The sequence below is a fragment of the Lissotriton vulgaris genome, chromosome 3_1 (assembly GCF_964263255.1).
Source record: "Lissotriton vulgaris chromosome 3_1, aLisVul1.2, whole genome shotgun sequence".
Classification (NCBI taxonomy): Eukaryota; Metazoa; Chordata; class Amphibia; order Caudata; family Salamandridae; genus Lissotriton; species Lissotriton vulgaris.
Window position 1 is genome coordinate 1,812,162,976 of NC_141689.1, and position 25,983 is coordinate 1,812,188,958.

The following is a 25,983-nucleotide window of genomic DNA, read 5'->3' on the forward strand; positions in this document are numbered from 1 at the left end:
GAATTAGCATAATTACACATAAATACATATATCAAAACAATACCCTTTCAGGCATAGAGTGACGCATACATTATGCAAAAAAGCAGAGACTCTGTGTAGTTCTCAAGTTTAGGTGGAAAGCAGCTCGTTTATAGAGCACTCTCAACACCAGCGACACTCTAGATCTGCTCACCTCAAATTTCTGCTGTTCTATCAAAGTCTTTACGCATAGGATTGGCACATTGCCATCCACGCAGAGATAGAAAGGGACAAAGTATTTTGTAATTTCTATAGCAAAGTCTTTAAGCATAGGACTAGCGCAGTGCTGTCCATGCCGAGCTGTAAAATGGCAAAAGCCATTTATCACTCCAGGCACAATATCACAGCTTTGAATTGGTAAAATACCAACCAAGTCAACCTGAAATGAGTAAAAGCAACCCCTGACACAGTGTTACGCTCTACTTAGAGCTCTTCAGAGACGTATAGCTTTGTCCAGACACAAGGGAGCACCCAGTATAAATTATGCAAAAAAGAAGGAGAGAACTCAGGGTAGTTCTCAAGTTTAGGTGAAATGCAGCTCCTGTATAGAGCACTCTTAACACCAGCGACAATATTTCAAATCAATAGCAGGAAGAATAATACTGATTCATCTAATCATTGTAATCATGAGTTACATGATTATGTGAGGGAAGTGATGAGCTTCTGAGTGACCAGAGTGAGAGTGTGAAAATGTATGCCGACTTTGGGCACTATTGGGGTAAGATGGCTATTATGATTAAAGTTGCCAGACCTCACTTTCACCCAACAGTATGTTGGAAGTTCTTCGATTAGCATATAATCTTGTCGGAATAGGAAGCACAAGCAACTTCGGGATCGTAGGTGTCTTTTCTGCCACAGACTTTCAGATGGTGACCATTAATTTTACTTTTTCCCGAATCTTCATTCATTAGTTTTCAAGTTGCAAAGGGCAATTCTAAGAGAGTTTAATATTTATATGCTTCGTTTTATACATGGAAAGCTAATGGGAGTCCCAGCTTTACCTTTTTGAACCTATAACCTGAATTTGAAGACCATACTAGAAAAACTAGTTCTATCAATTTTGTGATGTTGCAATGTTCCAAAATGAAATCAAAAGAAATGTAGAAGGAAAGAAACTACGAGATGATTGTCATTACGCGCCCTGTCCTCAAATGTATTTGGGCACCTAAAAGTTACTAAACAAGCATAAAAAAATAGTTTAAGATTTATTTTGAAATATATCACAGTACCACCAGATCAAATTTCAAAATGTGTATACTGTTACTGAAACTTAGACATTAGGGCAGGGAAAAGAATAAGAACAAAATGGTTACTGTAATTCCACATAATGATTCATGGATCAGGATTTGTAGAATTCTACAATCTGAAATTTAGTTAGAACTGTAGAAAATTTTCTAGGAGGGCGGATTTTCTGAAGTCAAACGTCTGGGGATGGGGAAAGGGTGGGATCATGGAAGATTCCAAGGAAAAACCTGGGGAAGGCCTTGAAGCTGCGCAAAAGGGTAAATGGTTTGGTTCACATATCATTGCACTCAACTCCCCCACTCACATACTTTATGATGGAATAGAGGAAAGGCACATTTCTTCAGCGAATAATATGTAAAACACGTATTAGCAAAGTCAACTGTTCTTCCCTCATAGGCCTATCAACTTTGACCAGCATTGGCAAAAAAATAAAGAACAAGCATTTGCAATGCAATATGTCTCGCATTAGGAAAGTTTGAGCTATTGGTCTTGTAAATTACAATTTTTTTATTTATGTGTTGGTTTTGAAAATAGCTAAATTAATAGCTTTCTCATTAACAATGCCAATAGTTATACCTTTCGCAAATGTGACACCTATAACCTGGGGTTGCGCTGAGTGATGCTGTGGTGGTGCTGTGGTGGTGCTGTGTGGTGCTGTGGTGGTGTGGTCGTGCTGTGGTGGTGCTGAGTGATAATGTGGTGGTGCTGAGTGGTGCTGCTGAGTGGTGCTGTGGTTGTGCTGAGTGGTGCTGTGGTGGTGCTGAGTGATAATGTGGTGGTGCTGAGTGATAATGTGGTGGTGCTGAGTGGTGCTGAGTGGTGCTGCCGAGTGGTGCTGTGGTGGTGCTGAGTGGTGCTGTGGTGGTGCCGAGTGGTGCTGTGGTGGTGCCGAGTGGTGCTGTGGTGGTGCCGAGTGGTGCTGTGGTGGTGCCGAGTGGTGCTGTGGTGGCGCTGAGTGATGCTGGGGTGGCGCTGAGTGATGCTGGGGTGGCCCTGAGTGATGCTGGGGTGGCCCTGAGTGATGCTGGGGTGGCCCTGAGTGATGCTGGGGTGGCCCTGAGTGATGCTGGGGTGGCCCTGAGTGATGCTGGGGTGGCCCTGAGTGATGCTGGGGTGGCCCTGAGTGATGCTGGGGTGGCGCTGAGTGATGCTGGGGTGGCGCCGAGTGATGCTGGGGTGGTGCTGAGTGACACTGGGGTGGTGCTGAGTGACACTGGGGTGGTGCTGAGTGATAATGTGGTGGTGCTGTGGTGGAGCTGAGTGGTGCTGTGTTGGTGCTGAGTGGTGCTGTGGTGGTGCTGAGTGGTGCTGTGGTGGTGCTGTGGTGGTGCTGAGTGATAATGTGGTGGTGCTGAGTGATGCTGGGGTGGCGCTGAGTGACACTGGGGTAGCACTGGGTGGTGCGGAGTGATAATGTGGTGGTGCCGAGTGATGCTGGGGTAGCGCTGAGTGATGATGTGGTGCTGCAGAGGGCAGAAGTGCACAAAAAACGAGTCTAACAGGGGGCAGAAAGGCACAAAGAACGAGTCTAACAGAGGGCAGAAAGGCACAACAAGAATTAGGTGGACAACGGAAGCGAGAGTAACACAACTAGGGGGAGTGGGAGCAGGAGGGGGCAACAGACGGGTGTGGGAGTAGCGGGTGGGGAGGAAGGGAAAATAAGGATACTTTGTAGGAAGCAATGTGGAGCTCAAGGGAAGACGCACACGAAAAAGAATGGAGAAGGGCAAGTGGTGGAAAACAACTTGTAGGAGACAAATAGGCAAACGCTAGCGCTTATTTTGTAACAGGCAGAAAAATCGCTTTGCCACACCAGCTTACGCACTATTTACACAAAAACGTAAAAACATTGTAATCCCGCAGATGCTTATAAGGGGAATCGGAGTGTATTTAGGTGTAAATAAAAGCACCATAAAATGACATATGGTACAATAATGCTAGAAAGCCATCAAGAATTAGCTGGACGACGGAAGCGAGAGTAACACAGCTGGGGGAGTGGGAGAGGGAGGGTGCAACAGACATGGGTGTGGGAGTAGCTGGTGGGGAGGAAGGAAAAATAAGGACACACTGGAGGAAGCAAGAGGAGCTTGAGGGAAGACAAGTCTGATGGGGTGGGGGCGGGGGAGAAGGGGAGTGAGCGAGTGGGAGGGCAGCGCTGGCTCTCGGCATTTGGTGGGCAGGGAGCGCATTCCTTTGAAGTGTGAAGCAGGGGGCGGGGGAGCGGATCCCTTTGAAGTGAAGCTCTCGGAGGCAGGCGGCTCGGGGAGCAAATGGCAAGCGCGTGCACAAGCATATGCACTCGACGTAATCCGCCTGGTGGTTTCAGAGCTTGGTTTGCCCTCAATACTCTCATCCTATTATCCTTTGCGGGATTAATAGGACAAGACATAAAAAGGTATGACAACATAGCTGCTCCATCTTTCTATCTGCATTTATGCATGCATGCATGCATGCATGCATGCATGATGGCGCATGCACACAAAGAATAATGTGGGTGCCAACTCTTCTTATTTACAGATCAACAATGGCAGAGGCTTGTCTGACACGACCCAGGACCTGGGAGGGGATTTCAATGACGTGATGGACCTCAGGGCGGACAGAACAAGTGATAGGGATAGGCCTAACACCCCAACCCCACTGTTTACTGCTATGGACACGGTAGGGCTGGTTGTCGCCTGGAGATGGATTCATCCAACTAGTAGAGAGTACTCCTCCTTCTCCAGGGCACATAAGGTGTACTCCCGTCTTGACTATGTCTTCATGGCTAGAGACGAACTGTGCCACACAGATGTGGCGGAGTACCAGGCCCGAGGTATCTCAGACCATTTGCCACTGCTGCTTAGGGTGGGAGGGAGGAAACATCGCCAACCCACGGTCCTACGACTGACGGCTTGGGACCTCCAAAATGCAGACGTACTGAAAGGCCTGCGGGCAGACCTGAAGGTCTGTATAGCCGAAAACGAAGGGTCGGTGGACTCCAGAGTGACGTTGTGGGAGACACTGAAAGTGGTAATGCGAGACAGGGCACATGCGCGCCTCGCTGAAGGCAAAAGGAAGACCCAAGCAGATGTTCTAGCCCTGGAAACACAGATGCTCGCGTTAGAGCGGGAACATTTGACAACCAATGACCCAAGAACACTCAGGCGATTGCTGGACATACGAGTCCAATAAAGGCACCTCCTAACGGGGGAGGAAAGGCTGCAAGCTCTGGCGACTCTACACCGGCTCTATGATGTGGGCGATAAGTCCGGACGGCTCCTTGCATGGCTGAGTAGGAAGGAGAAGGATGCGAGGTTGGTAGAAAAGGTGAGGGATGGACGGGGTAACTGGCTAGAGCGGATGACCAGGTGGCCTCTGCTTTTGCAGGGTACTACGAGACCTTTTATGAGGAACGGGTTTTGGTGACAACGGAAGAGGCCCTGAACTACATGGCGGATACAGATTTACCGGCCCTAGATGATGCAGATTGTCAAGATCTGGAAGCTGGCATTACAGTAGAAGAGATTAGGGTGGCCATCGTTAAGCTCAGGGCGGGGAAGGTATCGGGACCAAATGGCTTCCCAGCGGAATTCTTTAAGAAAACGGCAGATCTCCTGACCCGCCATTTATTAGGACTGTTTATAGACGCTAAGTTAGATGGGATATTTCCATTGGACCTCCGACAGGCTACGATTATCCCAATCTATAAAGAAGGCAAGCCACCGGATGACTGTTCATCTTACCGCCCCATTTCCCTCCTTAATGTGGAGGCCAAACTCTTCGCTACAATCCTAGCCCTTCGCCTCAGGAGGGTGATCTCTGGTCTTGTGCATCTTGATCAAACGGGGTTTTCTTCCGCAACCAGGTATAACTTGAGGAGGACACATAATTGGCTCATGGAAGTATGCAACAGAGACGACCCCCACTGGTTCCTCTCCCTTGATGCTGAAAAGGCGTTTGACGCAGTTCACTGGCCATTCCTGGAAGGAGCGCTAGATAGATTTGGCTTTGGCCCAAAATTCAGAGGGAAGATACGACTGCTTTACAATGACCCTAGGGCGAGAGTTCGGGTTATTGGCACACTTTCGAGGGACTTCCCAATACGGTGGGGCACCAGGCAAGGTTGTCCCCTGTCCCCGCTACTGTTCGCGCTCTCCATAGAAGTCATGGCATGTGCGGTTCGGCAAAAAACGGCGATTAGGGGCTTAAGCATACAACCGACAGACGTCATGACGGAAAAACTCTCACTATATGCCGATGATGTCCTGCTGTACATCACAGACCCGGAAACCACCATACCGGCACGGTTCCTAGAACTTGACCGATATGGGACATATGCAGGGTATCGGATCAATTGGCATAAATCCATTATTTACGACCCCAAGGGACGTAAAATGAGATACACACTCCCGGAACGGTTGAAAAAGGCTTCGGAGGGGTTTAAATACCTTGGGGTGTGCATCACAACCAATAGGGAACTCTCCTTTGAGCAAAATATTTGACGCGTGCTGCATAACTTTATAGAGGACGCAGCAAGATGGAGACTGTTACCACTGACTATCCTGGGCAGAGCGGTAATGTTTAAAATGATTACTCTCCCCCGGTTCCTCTAAGCCTTCCAAAATGAATATTTTCCCCTGCAGGGTGGGGTGTCCAAGGATATCCAGGCGGAACTTAGGGCCTTTCTGTGGCTAGGGAAACAATCTAGAGTGGCTCTCTCGACCCTCCACAGACATCAATATAATGGGGGTATCTCCTTGCCTGAACTAGAGGCCTACTACTGGGCGGACCATCTGGTCGCCATCAATGAATGGATGCATGCCCCGGCCACCCACCCCACATACGCACTAGAGAGACACCATGGAATCACACAGTTGCCTACATTATCTGTATGGGGGTAAAGGCAGGGCCAGACTGCTGCCAGCCACGAGACTCACACTCGGAATCTTGACAAGGGCAACTCTAGCAATAGGGTGTGATCACAGATTAACCAAACAGACTCCACTGTGGAAGTGTGCCTGGCTCAAGGATAATTAGTAAATTGAAGGGGTTCCGGAGTTGGGATGCTATCGGCATGTCGACCCTAGGAGATGTGATGAAAAACGGGGTGTTGCTGGCCTTCCCTGCGCTACGCAAAGAGTACGGGCTCCACCACAAACAATACTTCAAATACATGCAAATAAGACATGCGTGGATGGCAGAGGGAGCCCTGCCGGAGGCGCTTCCGGAATATGCTCCACTAGAGGGCCGCCTGCTGCAAGAAAGCATTCCTAACAAGGCAGTGTCCCTTACCTATAAAACAATAATGAATAATCGGCCAGACAAAGTAGAAAACCTACGTGCCACATGGGGCGGGAAGTGGGGGATATGGATGAAGTGGATTGGGGGATGGTCCTGATGCACCCAAGGGAGGTAGCGGTTAAATCCCGACTGCGGTTGATTCAATTCAATGTCCTCCATAGGACCTATTTTGACAGGGCACGATTATATAAGATAGGAAGAATACTGGATCCTAGTTGCTTGAGATGTAACACGGGAATAGGGGACTTCTATCATACCATATGGACAGGTCCACATATACAACTCTTTTGGAAGGCGGTCTTGGCAGAGCTGGGGGAAGTGTTAGAGACCAGCATACCCTTAGATCCCAAACTGGTGGTACTAGGAATGACGAACAATGTGGACCTGGCTAGATCGCTGTTGATCTTTCTGGTATTGGCCCTAGTGGTGGCTAAGCGGGATGTGGCCAGGAAATGGGGGGCGACAGACACGCCTCAGTTAGATGAATAGAGGAGGTGGATGGACCTCTATATGGCTGCTGAGAGCACTATCTACAAGGCAAGGGGATGCCCCCAAAAATTTGGCAGAGTATGGGGCAAATTGAGGAGCTATCATGGGACGGATGGTGGGTTGTGAGTTGCAGGCTGGGGGAGGCCTCTTTTATCGCCATGGAGTTAACTGAAATAAAGAGGTTGGGGTCGTTGGATGGAGGACGCAAAATGGGATGCTGCATTGAATTAATGGACATTGTGACTCTTAGACTACAACAGAAGACGAGGCCAGCGGATTGGGGGGTGGGGGGATGGGTGTGTTGCTCGATAATGACATGCTTCATGTTTGACTTGTTGATGGAAAAAGCTAATAAAAATGTTCCCAAAAAAAAAAAAACCAATGGCAGAGGCTTTTGGCACAGCAGCCAGCATCAAATGGCAGCTGACGGGACCAAGCAAAATTCAAATCACATATGTTTTTTGTCTTGAGTACCACAAGGGATGGGGAAGCAATGGCGGAGTGGGTGGGGGCAGGTAAAGTAAAAAGTAATTGGGAGTAGGTAATTGAGGGAAGTGGAAGTAGTACAAGAGAAAGAGCATAAAAACAGCTCCACTGTCTTGGAGTGCTCAATGAAAAAGAAAAAAGTAGCTCCCTAAATGCAAGCAATGAAAAGATGCAAGACATTCAGTCAAAAGTATGGTAAAGAGGCGATCCTCCAGGAGAGAGTGAAACATAATAAGGTGAATGCAAGCCATCAAGTAAGAAACAACATGATAATTAAACCAGCCAATGGTCAGCAATAGGTAACTTCTAAGCCCATGTACATTTTTGGTATGATCCATGAGAGGCTTTCGCCTATAGGATTGCTAAAAAGTGTCTAGTAAGGAAGACCTACAAACTTAAGTGTAATCATAAACCAGTAGATTGTTTACATGTTTATGGTAAAGAGTATGCTCTGATATCTGTTTATGGTAAAGAGTATGCTCTGATATCTGTTTGACTAAAGTGCCATGGAACACTAGCTTTTTCATGCCAAGACTTCTGAAATAAAGACCATGGTCCAATTGGAAAACATAAGATATCGCCTACGGAGACTCATTGCCCTGGTACAGTAAATTAAGTAAACTTAAGCTTTGTAAATCAGGCTCTCCTCTAGACCCCATGCCCGCTCATATATTTTCCGTAGTGGCTCCAACGATTCTACCTCCTCTTCTATCAATTTGGAATTCCTCCCTCCTTTCAGGCCAGTTTCCGGAGACTTGGAAGCAGGCCATCCTTATCCCCCTTCTGAAAAAATCTGAGGCAGACCCTGCCGTTCTCAGCAATTTCCGTCCGATATCATTGCTACCCAAACCAGCTAAAATTCTGAAAAAAATAGTCCAAGAACAACTCACGGACTATTTTGAAAGCAATGATCTCCTGCATGATTCGCAATCCGGCTTTAGGACCGGGTACAGCAAGGAGACAGCACTCTTGGAGGTGTCGGAGACCGTTCGGCAGGCTGTGGACAGGGGTGAGACAGCCATGCTTGTGCTCCTCGACCTGTCCGCGGCCTTCGACACGGTCTCCCACGACATCCTCCTGACAAGACTCCGAGAGTTGGGGATCTGTGACACCCAGTTAGCCTGGATCACCTCGTTCCTAATGGATCGGACACAACAAGTATGGTGTCGCCCATTCTGGTCTAAAGACAAGAAACAGCTTGGTTGCGGGGTGCCTCAAGGATCTGCCCTCAGTCCTCCGTTTTTTAACGTTTACGTTGCCCCTCTCGCGAAATTGATTGAGTCATCCGGGGTGAGAGTGCTCTCCTACGCTGACGATACTCAGCTGATTTTCTCTTTTAAAGATCACTCGCCCCTTGGTTTTACAAATTTTAGAACTTGTATTGCCAATATTGTAGCCTGGATGACCCGTAATACGTTAAAACTCAATACGGACAAAACGGAGGTGCTGTTTTTTAATCAAACGAGTCCCATGTCTTCGACCACCTGGTGGCCGCCGGAACTCAACCCAGCGCCTTCCCCAGTCACGGTAGCACGCGACATGGGAGTTCAATTCGACAACGAACTCTCTTTTAAACCTCAGATCCAGAAAGTCACCTCAGCATGTTTTGGTAAGCTCCACATGTTAGAAAAAATTGCTCCCTTTCTCACTACGGAATCACTGAAGACAGTGACGCACGCTTTAATCACTTCACACTTGGACTATGCGAATAGCCTATATGTGGGACTTTCGGCCTACCTCATGCATCGGCTGCAGATCGTGCAGAATGCCGCGGCCAGACTGATTTGTAAAGTCCCCTTTCATCATTCCATCTCACCCTTCTTGAGGAAACTACATTGGCTTCTCATCTCTGCTCGCGTTAAATTCAAGGCCCTGGTACTTGTTTTCAGGGCTCTGAATGGAAAGGGTCCCAAATATCTCAGACACAGACTAAAACCAGTCCACTCTTCTCTCAATCTCAGATCCAACCACCTCCGTCTCCTACTCCCTCCCAGATTTCGACGGGTAAGGAAAGGTGGTAGAGCTTTTACTGTAATTGCTTCAAAATTATGGAACGCCCTCCCTATTAGCCTCCGTCTCATCGACATCGAATCCCAATTCAGGGGTAAACTAAAGACCTTCCTATTCTCTGGCTGTTAACTCTCCCTTGTTAACTCTCTCCTAAATCTGCAATCTTAGCGCCGGGACACCCCCGTCGGGGGTAGCCGTGCGCTTAACAAATGTCAATAAGAATAATAATAATACTGGGTAGCACTGGTTGTGGACTTTCAAGAAAGTTAGACACGCTGTTCCCAATATTAAGAGAAAAGGTATGATTCCTAGGTTACTGAACATATGCATGATTCTTTGTAAACAATACTTTCTGTCCTAAAGGATCACCAAATATTAAAACTAATAGCACTGGATGTTGGGTGCTATTCCAGAAGAATGACTGAGGGATGTTTTAGTACATCATTAAAATATTCATCACCATTTCAAAAGGTTACTTTTACAAGCATAGCTCATCTGATGTTGCAGACACCAATAGTTTGTTGTTGATCGACCTGGTACTGAATACTTAAGTGTACTAAAAAAAATCTTAGTAGGATTGTTCAATCCAAGGCACTCCATGTATATTTTCAGAATAATAGTCTTGATGTTAAGTAGAGAAAAATCCACTATGATCCCCAGTGTGGGCCCCATCCTAAAGAAGGGCCTACCTCTCCACTCAGCTTTTATGCCCCATTCTGTATGGATTAGGAACCAACATGAACATACAGCTAGCTACAACATGCAATTAAACATATTCAAGATTTGTCTCGAAAAACTTTTAACCATGTCTCACTTGTCCATAAAATCCCACAAACATCAGAATTTCAGATAGAAACAATGTTCCCACCAGCCACTTGGTCATCCAACTCTTATCTAATGGATAGTACTTCTCATAAAAACTACCATCACAAATATAGCCTGGCACCACTGAAACATGGCTGAAGACCCAATTCATAGCCAGGTTGAGCCACATTGTTTGGTCTACACAAACAAGGGCAAGGTTATACATTTTGCTGCAAAACGTTTGATCCTCTAACACCCACACAAGTGGAATTTGTTGTTTCATCCGTTTCGATAATTTTTTTTTAACTGATTATTACTTTGGTGATGGAACAGTCATTATATGAGTTCATATTACTTGCACCCTAAGCAAAGGCAATGTCATGTAACGTGGCATCGCTAAAAGTACATTCATAAGCTGCAAATAATGCATATCAGCCCCGCCCATGGCCATGAGAGGAGCCGCTTCTGTGTGATGGCCGCTTCTCTCGGCTCGGATTCCATCCAGTAACTTGCTGTAATTAGCCGCCTGCCCCGGAGCTCTTACTGCGGTCACGGAGTTTTCGCTGTGAGGCATCAAGCCGCCCATGGTCATTTTCGCCCGATTCAGTTTTTTGACTGCGAGTGGAGTAGGAGGTGTCTGTGGACGCCGGTAATGAGCGCCGTTGTGTCACAGCAACGCACCGAGCTCTGATGGGGCCACAAGCTGTTCTGAGTTTGTATCTGAGCTCCTATCTGGACAGAGAGGACGGCGAACGAGACGGGAGAAGCCCCGAGATGCTGACACGGAGGAGGACGCTACAGTAAGCGTCTCGATAAGTGTCAGGGAATTAATTGCTCAGGGAAGCATGGCAATGTGGCAGTGAGACGATACGCTAGGACCTCTCGGCAGGAATCTGACGAAATTTAAAAAACTCACGTGCGGGAGCAGGAGTTGGACCCTGGCAGGAAGGGACAGGAGGCCTGAAGATGGCAGATATGAAGATTTATATCAGGAAGAGCACAGGCTTACTTTCACTCGAGCACAGGAAGTCCAGCGAGGGCCGGCAGTCTCCCTCAACCTGTTTCTCAGCTCCGCACGCCCCTCTGCAGACTCACCCTGCATTCCAAGAGGCGCGCGTCGCGATCCGGCTTTGTCTGCCATGCAAAAGCGCACACGCCCAACGTTATCCTATGGGAAAACGCTGCGAGCGGCCAGGTCTTGTATCCACATTCCACTTGTTGTCAGCTGAGCCGACAGCTTAAGTTCTCTCTGCTAGAGCGCGCTATCGCGCGCTTTTCGCAGCGAGCCCTAAAAAGCACTTTGTCTACACCCCCCGCCCCAGCTCCCCCCTCCCTCAAGGCCTCTCTTCCCTTAATGCTTAAAACGCACTCAACAAGCTAATGCCCCACTTAATGATGAATCCATCCTTTGCCTACTAGCAAGATATATCGTTTTTGTTGCTCTATCGTTTCCTTAAAGTCCATTAAAAAGTGTGGAGTCTTTACCGTCGAACGGGAGAATAATTTGTGTTGCTTGAGCGTTACCCAAAGCCCGTTAAAAGTTCAATAAGATTTAGTCCCCACCATCGCGACCTCCCATCCCTTGGTTAGGTAAGACACACCAGACGTGTTAATACCCCTTTTGTTGGCGAGTCCCTTCTTTACCTTAATGCAAATTGGATCTTTATTTCCTTGAAATCAATTTAAATTAAAAAAACAATTTTAAGAACCTTGCTATGTTTACAGTTGGTTACTGGCCATTATGATAGCCCCTTGGGCTCGGTTTTGATGTTCTAACTATTCCCGCTGCTGGGCTCCGATGCTATCTTTGTTGTAGTGTTATTATTGTTGTTGTCCATCAATTTGGTTTCATGCTTGGCCAGCGGGGGCACTGACAAGATTTTTTTTTCGTGATTGCTACCAGCCCTAGTTTCTGGGAGCCGTAACTGGGCCTCAAGTGCAGTTCTGATTACATGTATGCATTTTCCCGCTCTTGCCAGGAGGCCGGTATTTGTTCTGTGAAACACCAATCTGAGGCCTCCTTGCAGGACCTTGTGCCCTTTGCCTTGACTATTGGGCGTGGCTACCAATGACGTTCGTTTGGGGCAGCAACTTAGTAGGTCGAACCAAGTTTCTTTGTGAGTGTTGCATAACTGACAGGGCACTGCCCAGTCTTTTTGTGCCCATGTTGGATTAAAGTACAGAATCCTAAGGCATGTGAGCTGCATAAACAGAATGTTCCTTCCCGCTTGGACTGTGAGTGCTTCCCGCAGGTAATGTTGGGCTTTCCCTGGGATGTAAGACCTGTCCAATGCCGTCGTGGTGGTGTTTTGGCAGAGGGAGACTTAATCCTTTTCAAACGAGATCAACTGAACCTGCCACTTCACTGCATTTGACCATGCAGACTGCGGGATCTCAGGTAGGGTCATACTATCTGCTTCCATTTCCAGGGTCCCTATTGCTTGACCCAGCTTGGTGTACCAGGGGGAATCCACTTCCTTAAAAGACAGTTTTCAAGTGGTGTTTGAGAGTGTTGTCGGGGTCCTGAAGGACCCGGATGTAGAACTTTATTAAATTCCCCTGTAATGCCACTTCAGTCTGCTGATACCTAGTTCCAGCTGAATCCTGGTGTTCCTAGCTTGTCGGGGCACCTGCAATACTGTCTTGTGTGCTTTAGTCTGGGCTGCTGTTGGGATTTTGTCTAAGGCTCCTAGAAATGCCACGTGGTCATAATTGACTGCCAGAATACATTTTGCCCTAAGGACGGTCAGCATTGGCTTTGCTGTTGGACTTGACAAGCGCTGACTTAGGCACCTGAATGAGAAAATTATTCTGTTGATATTTGAGTTTAGTTTTGGCTGCTGTGGCCCCCGCTGTTAGCCAAACCCCAAGGCAATTATAGGCTATTGTTGTCCTTATTCAATTGGTAGCCCAATACCCATGTTGCTTGCTTTTTGTGGGGATGGTTGGCAAATACTATTATCTTTGTCTTGTTCTTGTTAATTAACAAGCTATTTTCCTTATTGTACACTGCTAGGTTCTTTAAGACTCTCTGAAGACCTACCCTGGTGTGGTCCATTACCACAGTGTCGTCAGTATACTGGAGGCTTGCAAGACTCACCTTGCCCATTCCTGGTGGCACTAAACTGGCATCTTTTTTAGCATACACTAGGTCTGCGGTGTACAAATTGAATAATAGTGGGGCCAGGACGCAGCCCTGTTGGAGCCTGTTGTTGGTTTTGACTCTTGATGTTACAGTTGTGAGGCTTAATTTAACCTGGACCTATGTCCCCTCATAGTGGGTATGATCGCTTTTAGAAAAATCGCAGGGATCCCCCAGGATGTCAGCTCGTCCCAAAGTCTTCCCTGGTTGACCTGTCAAAGGCGTGGTGTAATCTATGTAACAGCAAAACAGAGGCAGGCTCTTCTCCTTGAACGTTCATCATGGGGTAGGGAATGCACATCTATCTTTAAATGTTTAATCAATGTAATTCAAAATTACTATGTTATGCGTGCTCCTTGGGAAAGCGCCTTACCCAAACGACACTGGAAGTTTCTGGTAATGACGGTTGGATAGAGGTGGATTGTATATGGCTGTTATCTGATAAACCTGACATCCAAAACATTTGTAAAAAGAAAAAAAAGGGGGGAGTCTGTGTTTTTCAGCAAGAGGATCGAGTTTTAGTCGACTTGGTGTGTCGGAGAAGTGTGGGATATGTAGCAGTTAAGGGGGGAGAGATGTGTTTAGAGCTAATCTACGTGTAAATAGGAGCTATCGGTAGATAAACATAAGAAGACTGGCGCTGTTTGATAACCTGTTGCTGTTTTTTTAACTATCCTTTTTTATTATTTTGGGGAACTGTTTGACAGTATGATGGTAGTTTTTTAATGAGGGTGGAGTTAATGACACTTAGGTCAAATATTTGCATTTACTTGTTGTGAGCACTTACAATGGTCAAATTATAATTGTGTGTTTTTACTGTTACCTGTAGTGAATCCCTGACGAAGGGCCCCCAGCGGCTCGAAATGCATTGTGTCTTATTAAAGCTCCCATATGACGAACAAATGCAGCTGTACGTGTTTTTGAATAGAGGTCCGGATGGACACATCATTAGCATGAGAAACTTGGAAAATTGGCATGATGCTGTGCGGGTGGAAACTAAACAGATGAATAATAGGAGTTGAAATAAGGGAACGATTACATGGATTACAATTGGAATTCAGTGCTTAAAATGTGAAAGTAACAAGTATGCAGCAAGCTGTGCCTTTGGGTTGGGGCGTAAGGTAGCCCCAAAATATTCAACATTCTTCTCCTTGAACGCCTGTTTGGATAGACAGGCCAGTACCATGATGTTGTCCACCGTGGAGCTGTTTGTCCTGAAGCCTGTCTGATGGAGTGGCAGGATTCCGTTGCTGTCTGCCCATTCCTCCAACTCCTTCAATAGCAATCGAGCATAGGCCTTGGCTTCTATATCAAGCATAGCAATTAGCCTGTAGTTGAAGGCGTTAAAGTGATCCCCTTTCTTGTGTATGGGAATTAAGATTGAGTCTTTCCAAGACTGTGGTATTGTTGCTGTGAGAATTGGTATAAAAAATGCCAAAGTGGATTGAATGCCTGAGCAGGAATACCATTAAGCCCTGGAGCATCATCGTTTCTTATTACCCTGATGATCCTTGCAGTCTCCCTTTTTGTGTATCGGTCCTGTTACTTAGGAGTAATTCGTATACAGTCCTTTCACATACAGTACGCACTTGTTGCCTGCGATGCGGTTGTCTTTGGGTGGACTCCGGGAGCTCAGCTGGTTATATATCTCCAAAGTTTGGCGTTATTTTCTTTCCTTAATTAGGGAGAACACTTTGAGCCATTTCTCTTCCGTAAGCTTTCTCTTGAGCTCCCATGTAAAAGGTAAAGGCAGGGTCCCCCGCATTATGCAACAAAAATAAAAACCAAATGATATGGCAGTGTTGATTAGACTGTGTCAAGAAACGTTCAATTATTAATCACATTCTGTGTCAATATGGTTTTGTTACCTATCACACAAAGCTTTAGTCTGTGCAACTGTATCAAAAAGAAATATTGAGGGGGCGTGGCCAAGATGGCGTCGGAGTAAGACGTGCTTTTGAGTCGCTCCGGCGCCCGACCTGCTAAGCATTGTACAGCATCGCCTACGGGGCCTCAGTCCGCTCTAAGACGACCGCAGCAGCCGGAGGTACTGAGCGGGGTGGTCCGGTGCTCTCGGCGAATCCCGGAGTGGTCGTACGACGCCATTGGGAGCTCTTCAGCATCGGGCCTGCTAAGCCTCGGCCTTGCGTGAGACCGAGGTCGCCTTGGAGCGCAGTGGCTCAGCGTCGACTGGGCGTGGCTTCACGGAACGGCGGGCGTCTTCTGCCTTCCCAGCCCTCAGGCTCCCTCCACTACAGCGGGACGTTGGTTTGGTGGTGCACCACTTGCTTTGGACAACCGGGAGGCTCGGCGGCCGGCGGCCTCGCGGACCCTGGACTGCCGCGCGGTCCCCCCATCGGGCCTGTGCGATTCGGAGGCGGAGGGCCCAGTAGTGCACTGTGCCGAGTAGCTGACTGCGGCTTGGCTCTGTGAGACGGGAGCGTTGGCTCTACTGCCGCTCCTCCGCTTCACTGCTGGGAGGCTCACGTCGCCATTTTCTCGAGCGACAATTGCTTGTGACGCAGGTGCTCTTGCGCGGCCTACAGCTTGGACGACCTTGCTCCGCAGCCCCGCCGCCATGTCGAACCCGCCTCGCAAAGGAAAGACAGTGAAAGAGGTAGCCTCCAAGGCATCACAACCGCCAAACTCCCCAGGGGCGAGTGGCTCGGCGAGACAATCGGATGAGGGGGCGCCGGCCACCAAGGCATTCATGTCGGAACTCTTAGCCTCGATCAAAGAGGACATCTCCGAACTACGGGCCCAGCTGGCATCGGACCTACGTGAGGTACGGAGGGATGTGGACGGCATTGGAGAGCGAGTGGCCGTGTTGGAAGACCATGACCTGAGTGTGGCGAATGATGTCCACCAGCTTCAACAAGATGTTCTTCGCCTTACTGACCAGAACTTGAATTTACAAGCGTACGCCGAGGACCTGGAGAACCGCTCCAGGAGAAACAACATCCGTATCAGAGCGGTCCCCTGGGACGGTGAGGCTGGTGACTTGAGGGGATATGTGCAGGCCCTCCTCCTCCAGGTGCTAGACGAGGAGGACGTTCTGGAGATTAAATTGGACAGGGTGCATAGAGTTGGCCTGCCCAGGCGCGGAGGCCCTCCTCCGGAGATCCTAGCATGTGTCCATGATTTCCATATTAAGGAACGCATCCTCCGGAAAGCCAGGGCCCTTCCCTCCTTGAGCTTCCGAGACCATCGACCACAGCTGTTCCAAGATTTGGCAGCGTCCACGCTTCAGAAACTGAGGGAATTCCGGCCGGTGACTACCTATCTGAGGGAACAGGGCATCTCCTACTCCTGGGGTCACCCCTTCCGGATTATATTCCGGTGGCAGAACAGGTTGGTGCAAATTCGCTCCTTGAAGTCCGCGAGGGAGCTGTTGGGACTGGAGGAAGACCCACCTTCGCAGGCAGCGCGGTCCTCGCCTTCGCGACGCCGGCGTCGCTCCTCATCATGGCACCGGGTTGGGGCTTCCCCGGAGCGACTGCGACCGGACCACTCTATTAGCCTGCAGGAGAGGGGATCGGCGGTGGCGTCGGTGGCCTCGGCCCCCCTTGCGGATTCTCAGCATTCCTCTGGAGCGGCATGACCCCTACCTTCTTTGATGGTTGGGCGCCGGGGCACCTCTGTTCCGACGGCCCTGGGGTACTATGGTACTTTTGGAGAAGACACCCCGGGCATTGGCCCTGGGGGCCCCTGATCTGGTGCCCCCCACCCCGATACCAGTCTGATGTGGACCGTGTGACCTGTGGCCCATTGGAACTGCCGACTGTACATTCCAGGTTGCGGGCCTTGTGCTCTGTTTCTTTGACTTTTGGGTGGTTTTGGGGGGGTGGGTCAGTCTGTGCTTTACAAGCACTTGTAATGGCAGAACAGTTTTGGTTGGGTTTGGGGGAGTGGTGGTGGCGACTTTGTGTGTTAGCTGTATGGTGTATGTGACGTCATCGATGTTTACTCCTACGCTTTATGTTTTGCTCTGTATGGGGGGTCCTTGGGCCCTGGTGTTTTTTGGAACAGTAGCCGCTCTGGGACTCTCGGAGAGTGGAGGGGTGGCCCCCTGGATGGGTCTGTGGCTAGGCCCTTCCCTCTGGGTCCTCTTGATTGCATGTTATCCATGGGTTTGGGCCCCGGTGTATGTCGGGGTTCGGATTGGACTGTGTGGCTGCCCGGACGTATGCATGGCGTGGAGTTCTAGTTCCCCGTTATGACTATTAGCATAGGAACTTGGAATGTGAAGGGCCTCAACTCCCCACAGAAGAGGCAGAAGCTCTGGAAGTACATTGTGGACCATCACTTGGATGTGGTCGCCCTTCAGGAGACCCACTTGGCTCGGAAGGACAAGCTGAGGCTCCGCCATAGGCAGTTCCCTCTTATCTACAGGTCGTCCGCGGCCACGAAGCATAGGGGGGTGGCCCTTCTCTTCCGGGCTTCCCTACATTTTCAGCCCATAGGAGTTAATGTTGATAGAGAGGGCCGCTGGTTGATGGTGAAGGGGATGTTGCACGGCCGCCTCTGTACCTTTGTTGTGGTGTATGCCCCGAATGCGGGTCAGAATGGCTTTCTGCAGGGCTTGCTGGATAAGCTGGGGGACTTTGTGGAGGGACACTTGATCTTGCTGGGTGACTTTAACATGGTATGGGACAGGGACTTGGATGCTTCTGGAACACGCAGGGCTGACACTGGCGTCTTCTCCGAGGAAACTAAGCGGCAGTTGGGTGATATGGGGCTAGTAGACAGTTGGCGCTTTGTCCATACACAAACTAGGGACTATACTTTTTTCTCTAACGTTCATCGCTCGTACTCCCGCATTGACTATGTCTTGGTTGGCCAGGCTCTCCGGGGGGATATACAACTGTCTAATATTTTTCCACTCTCCCTGTCCGATCACAGCCTGGTGGTTCTGGGTCTGCACTGGGCTCCCGGGGGGGACGGTTGGCGCAAGTGGTATTTCCCAGCAGCCCTGGTGAGGGACGACCAGTCCTGTAAGGCCTTACGCAAGGCTAGCGGTGATTTCTTTCTCCTCAATCCTCCCTCTGACACCTCGGTATACAACACGTGGGACGCGTGCAAAGCCTCATTAAGGGGCACTTGCCTCGCTCTCAACGCGCACCTGAACAAACTGCGGCGCGAGGAGAGGGAGGCTCTTGAATCGGAACTTGCCACTTTAGAACAGGCCCACAAGGCGAACCCCTCCAGGGTGACTTTACGGCCCCTAATGGCGGTGCGCGGGAAACTGAGGGCCCATTATAACAACAGGGCGGAATTTACTTTTCTACATCTCCGGCGTACCTCCTACTCCCAGGGCAACAAGATTGGGCGCCATCTTGCCCGGCAACTTCGTGACAAACGCGAACGTGGTTACATAGGAGGAGTGCGTGACCACGCGGGCTCTGTTCAGCACAAAGACGCGGACAAGGCGGCCATATTTGGTCGCTTCTATGCAGCGCTTTACTCGAGGGACGCTCTCGACCCGGAGGCTCAGTCCACATTTCTGGAGGGGCTCCCTCTCCCAAAAGTCTCTAATGAGTGGAATGACTTGCTGTCCTCCCCCATCACTCGGGAGGAGGTCCTGGACGCCATCAAGGCCCTGAAGCTGCACAAGGCCCCTGGGCCTGACGGCTACACGCCCTCTTCTACAAGACGTTCGCCTCTGACATTTGTGATTACTTAGTCTCCCTCTTCAATGCAATGGCGACTGATGGTAGGACCACGGATTCCATGGCCGAAGCGCTGATTACTATAATCCCCAAGCCAGGGAAGGACCCTACTTCCTGTACGTCTTACCGCCTGATAGCGCTCCTCAACCTGGACGCTAAATTGTACTCCTCCATCTTGGCGAGCAGACTTCAGGATCTTATGCCTGCCTTGATTCATCCTGACCAATCTGGTTTCATCAAGGGTCGGCAGACTCATGATAATCTGCGCCGCGTGGTACACCTCATTGAAAAGGCGGAACGGTTCCGTATACCAGCAGTGCTGGTAGGGCTTGATGCGGAGAAGGCCTTCGACCGCGTGGACTGGGGGTTCTTGCACCAGACACTGGTGGCCTTCGGGTTCTCGCCCCGCTTCATTCGCATGATTGAGGCCAATTATCGTAGCCCTACCTCTCGAGTATTGGTCAATGGCCACAGATCCGGGAGCTTTTGCCATTCCCGGGGGACGCGCCAGGGATGTCCCCTCTCGCCCCTCCTTTTCGCCCTCAGCATAGAACCACTGGCGTTGGCGGTGCAGGAGAATGAGCGAATTATGGGGCTTCCCTTTACGGGCGAACAGCATAAGATCTCGCTCTTTGCCGACGACGTCCTCTTGTCCATTCGTGACCCTGCACAGTCGCTATCCCATGTCCACTCAGTACTCTCCACTTACGAGGCGGTGGCGGGCTTCAAGGTTAACTTTGATAAGTCCTACATTTTGAATCTGACCCTGTCCCCAGGGGAGGTGCAACAGACTCAGATGCTCACTTCGCTTGCTTGGGCGTCCTCGTCCTTGCTTTACCTGGGGGTGCGACTGACTTCCACCATAGGTGCCCTGTTCCAGGCTAACTTTCCCCCGATGTTGACATCGATCCGGGCTGAACTGGAAAGGTGGAAGCCCAAATTCATTTCCTGGCTCGGCAGGATTCATGCACTCAAGATGGTTCTTCTTCCCAAGCTTTTGTACCTCTTTCAGGCTTTACCTGTCCCGGTGGGGCTGGACTACTTTCGCCGGTTGCAGACCGTGATGCTGAAATATGTTTGGCAAGGTGGCTGAGCGCGGCTTCCGTTTGCGGTTCTTCGGCGCCCGCGCTTGGAGGGGGGGGGGGGTTGGCTTCCCGGACATGCATTTGTATTACAAAGCTGCCCAATTTAGAGTTCTGGTGGAGTGATCCCAACAATTTTCGGAGAAGCATTGGCTCCACATGGATCGGAGCGTGCCGGCCCCTCCATCTGGGATCTGGCCTGGAAGCCTAAGATGGACCGGCCCAGGAACGCATACATTAGCACCCCCACGAGCACGGTGTTGAAGGTCTGGGACGCGGTGAGTGGCGACGACCGATGGACCACATTCCCGTCCCCGTTCACCCCGATTCATTTTAACCCGGCCTTCCCCCCGGCTTTGACGGAGGGTCCCTTTGAGGCTTGGAGGGAGGGTGGCTGCAGGGCCCTCACCCACCTGTTCCATGGCACCGAACCCCTCACTTTCCACAACTGTATGAGGGACTACGGAGTTCTGCCAACGGAGCGATTCAGACATCTACAGCTCTTGCACTGGGCGACGTCGCCTTCAGTGGTGGATGCCGCCACCAGGCCCTTGACGACATTTGAATCCTTCCTCCTACGCACCTCCACCATGAAAGGAGCGATCTCTTTTCTATATAAGTTATTACTAGATACTACTATGTCTCCGAGACCGCGATATCAAGACCATTGGGAATCCACGTTAGGGAGGGACATCTCTGACTGTGAGTGGCGGGGCCTGTGGCGGGACGTGACCGCGCATAACCACTCTACTGACCTCAGGGAGGCCCATATGAAACTCATCTTTGATTGGTACCTATATCCGTCTAAACTGCGCCGCATATTTCTAACAGCTTCAGATAGGTGCTGGCGAGGCTGTGGGATGTTGGGGGACTTTAGCCATATATGGTGGGAATGCCCCACCATTAAGCCGTTTTGGGCCGAGATTCTCTCCCACATAAAGGATATTTTGGGCTACCCACTCCCTGACTCCATGGCTTTTGTTCTACTAGGCCTTAGGGACCCACTGCTCGAACATCAGACTAGGGCGGATAAGCGTATCATGTGGCTGTGTTTGGGTGCGGCTAAGATGACCTTGGCAGCCGCCTGGAAGACCCCGTCTGCCCCTGCTATCTCCTTGTGGCATGCCCGACTGTGGCGCTTGTTGAGCATGGAACGTCTCTCTGATATTTTCCTGGGTAATTTCAAGAACTTTATGCATAATTGGGGCCCACTTGTGAGATTTCTGTCCCGAGGCCTTCCTTCGGCAGTGTGTCCGTCAGCGCTGCGGACCCTTCATCTTTTCCAGATTTGATTGTGAGAGTGACTGAGATGGACTGCGTGCTTGGTGTCGCCACCACTGGGGGGTGGGGAATGTTGGGGAGGGACGAGGGGGGGGGGGGGGGGGGGGGGGGGTAGTTGGGGAAGTTATTTCTTGTTCTCATCTTTGCGACTTCCTTTGCTTTTGGGATAGGCAAGAGATCATGATTGGGGCTGGGGCTGCTCCCCCTGACCAGGGACACTGCCTCTACTGTTGGATTGCCTGGCATAATTTGGACGCTATGATGGGCAGGCCTTCCTGCCCGCGCCTCTGTTGCTTTGCCTGGCCCCTGGCATCAGGATGTGGACGTTGGAGTTCTGCTGCCCCTTCCTTTGCGGACATTTTCCCTCCCCACTCATTGCTCCCCCTGTGTGGGGATTTGTGGCGACCTGTCGCCTGTTCTTCTTTTCTTTCTCCTTTTGGTCCTCTTGCTCTATACCCGTCCCCTTTTTCCGTTTCACCTTGCATACTACAAAATAAAAATTAAAAAAAAAAAAAGAAATATTGATGGACAGAATGCAGAACACTGTCATACATTCACCACAGTACAGAAAGCTGGGCCTAAATCCATCCTTTTTTTGCTCACCATGCCATTCCAGTTTGGACCCAGCCATATGCAAATCAGTCTTGACCCTGCGCCCAATGGGAACAGTACAGCCCGAACTGCCAGGCCAGGTCCTCCCTGGACTGGAAACAAGCATCCTAGGAACTGTTTTGGGGTTACACCCTTCTTCAGCCAGGATAGCTTGATCCCAGTGGCATGGAGAGCACAGGACTCACTCCTGAGCATACCCGTCCCATTCGGAGTGACAAATGCAAAAAGAACTATTGATGGACAGAATGCAGAACAAGGTCATAAATTCACCCCAGTACAGAGATCTTGGACTAAAATCCATTGTTCCCAGGATGCTGGTTTCCGGTCCAGGGAAGACATGGCTTGGCTGTTCGGGCTGTACTGTTCCCTTGAGGCACAGGGTCAGATTGATTTGTATACGGCCATGTATGAACTGGGGTGACGGAGTGAGCTAAAGAATGACGATGGATTAAACCCAGATAAGTTGACTGGGGGTGAGTGCTTGCATTGTTTAACACTCCGTCCATCATCCCCTTTGGTTTTGCTTTGTTCGCATGAAGTTGGCAGGATAGGCCCAGACGTGGGTCCCTTGCTCACTTTGCCACTGGATTCAAGCTAGCCTAGCTGATGACGTCTGATTAGCCAGAAACTGCTTGTTTACGGTCCAGGGAAGACATGGCTTGGCAGTTCGGACTGGACTGTTCCCATGAGGCACAGGGTCAGACTGATTTGCATATGGCCATGTCTGAACTGGGGTGGCGGAGTGAGTTAAAGAATGAGGATGGATTAAACCCAGATCAGTTGACTGGGTGGGAGTGCTTGCATTGTTCAACAGTCCATCATCCTCTTTGGTTTTGCTGTGCAACTGTATCACCTCATTACTACTAATTCAATACTCACATATAGCAAACAGCAACTATAAGGTTACATGATAACCTTTGCATAGGGTCTGCCACCATGTTTAAAATCCTTTAACTTTAGTTCAGTTTTAGCTGGAAACAATACTTCTTTTCAATCTATCTATTATGTCTGAAGTGTGGTAAATACATAATGATGCAAGAAAGCACAGAATCAGTTCATTCCAGAGGTGCCCAGGTACATTGTGGGACTCAGTAATATGTGCAAGGTTAGTTTTATAAAAGTCAGTATCATTTGTTACTAAATCAAGCAAGTTAGATGTACTTGTCGCTGCCAACATCATCACATACACGTCCACATATGACTGGGTTGTAGTCGAAATGAGACCAGCATAAACGTCAGAAATGGGTTCTAGATTCTTATAGGAGACTTCTACTATTACACTGCCCATTTCTAAAATCTGCTATTCTTAATTCTTTCTCTACACCGGGTGCAAGCATGACTGTTGCTATTATATTAAAGTGTTGCCCCAGGCTGACTTTAGCCTGTATGTAGACATACAAAATTAAAGATCTGTGGGTTTAGGGATGTGTTTCACACAGGAACTCTTAGTAAAATCAGATATGATACACAATAGGAACCAAGCTCAAGTTATCTATGTCACTCACAACCTCAAAATGAAAAACATCCTGCGATTCACTTTTACCAATCCATAATGTAGTTATGCATGTTAAATCACCCCCACCACCAACTTTTCCCCTGCTCAGATGAGCAGAGGTAGATGAGTATAGGGGAGACATGCATAACAAGAGGTCCGGCCACCCAATCACACCCCGTACAAAAACAATAACCTCAACTGGTGTCCTGCCACCCTCCCCAAACACCCTCTGCGATACCTTCCCTCATTCTCAAACCAAATCTTCACCTGAGGTCCTGCTCACCACCAACAAAACCTTCTCTTAAACCATCTCACACCGTTTAACCAAATATTTGCAAACATACTTGGCCTCATGCCACCAACCACACTCAGTATCTTATCTTGCACACAACTCAGAAGCTGTGCTCTCCATTTTTGCAGAGATTGGAGGGCCAGAGTCACACTGACAGAGGCTATCCAACAGCAGGTTATCAGTGAAGCATGTTTTCCCCTGTCAGCACGGGTCAGCAGAGATCCGTGCTCTGACAGAGGAAACGGCAGAAGAGTGCTCCCTGCAAACTCCTAGCTCCATTGGGTCTGTGGAGATGGGATGCTGCTAAAGGCCAGTTCCAAATTCCGCTCTGAATCTGGTGACCAGGCAAAGCCGGGGACACAGAGGAAGTGAGAGTTTCACCTTGTGACATAGCAACAGCGTGAAACAACTTATTTTCCACTGCTGTTAGATAAAAGCAGCTAACCTGATTTTGAAACAGCTTTTGTTTCCAATGGAAGCCATTCTTAACAGTAGGGTCACTATTATGCTGTTTTTACACACCTGATCGATTAGTATGACCCATGTTGTCTAGTTTGGGGAAATGAGCTGGAAAGAAAAAAAATTAAAAAGCTGATTTAGAATGCACCTTGCAACATTTTTCTTTCACCAGTGTGTTAATTTGCCCCAAAACACCCTCATTATCAAGTGAAAATATTACTGGCACAGGGAGGAGGATCTTCCTTCAGCAAGACCGAAAAAGACAACCAGTGAAGAAAGAACCCCATCAACATTAGATTCAACAACAGGGACCAAATGGAGTACTAGAAAGAGCCAGGAAACACATCATTGATGTGTTAGGAAGGAATGTAAAAGGATACTTTTCAAAAGCTGCTAGAAAACATGAACTTCTTAGTTAAACCAACAAGTCATGAGCCCCCTATTCTGCACTTACATGGATTAAACAAGCTAAAATGTTGTAGTACGTACAAGCAGGTCACACTCACACCATCAGGGTGTCCTCTTCATGGTAGAATTTAGATGAAATGTTCATTGAATTTGCTGTCCCCTTTCTTCCTCTGAATGGGTTGCTTGACTCTCACCCATTCTCCTTTTTCCAGGCTGGTCTCTTGTGCATTGCGTCTTTTATTGTAATGTTCGGTATGTATTGCTTGGGCTTTCTCCAGGTTCTTACGGACTACCGCTGGTGACCAGTGGCTCTGGACTGTGAGACGCTTCCAGGCAACATTGTCCTTGGTGAACGGCTCACGCCCTCTCAGTATCCTGAAGGGGCTGTAGCCCGTGGCTGTAGGTGTTATGCGGTATGCCCATATCAATCGCTTCAGCTCCTTGTCCCAATCCTTTCCTTGACTGATAGCTGCTTGGATGGAGCCCATGATCACCCGGTTAAATCTCTCCGCCAGGCCGTTACATGCCGGGTGATATACTGGTGTATGCCTGACCGCAATGCCATTACGTTCTATGAACGTGGCCCACTTGGTTGATGCGAATTGGGGTCCATTGTTGCTTAATATCCCTTTGGGGATACCTTCCTTAATGAAAATGTCCGTTAGGAATGTTAGTACTGTCCCTGTTTCTGTGTCTTCCGTTACGTCAATCTCGGGCCACTTTGAATATCGGTCGATTAGCACATTGATGTATTTGTGCGTGCCTTGTAGGTCTAGGACGGGCCCTAGGATGTCTATTGCTACCTCTTCCCACGGATTCTCTGGGTGTTCATGAATGCCTAGGGGAGGGCTTAACAGCCTCTGCGTTTTTGTCGGCATTGCTGCAATGTTTGCATGTCCTGACATATCTTTCAATCTGTTTGTCCATTCCCGGCCACCAATAGTCTTCCTTCAATCTCCATTTTGTTTTGACAATGCCTTGGTGTCCTTCGTGTCCTATGTACAAGAGATGTTCAATCAGGGAGTTTGGTGGTATTACCTTTTCACCTCTCAACAGGAAACACAGGTTGTCTCCAGTTGATAGTTCTTCACGGACCTCCCAGTATTGCTTTAGTTCGTTGTCCAAAGTCTTCTTGTCTGGCCATCTGGTAGCTCCATAGGATTTGACTTCGTCGAGCTTGTCATCTTTGGAATCCTCAGCCTTCCACTCCT

At 49.1% G+C, this 25,983-nt stretch overlaps 1 protein-coding gene across 1 annotated transcript in view; it reads right to left on the minus strand.

The window, feature by feature from the left end:
* Positions 1 to 25,983, minus strand: part of OTUD4 (OTU deubiquitinase 4) — a 577,225-nt gene that overhangs the window by 481,698 nt on the left and 69,544 nt on the right. The window lies entirely within an intron of this gene.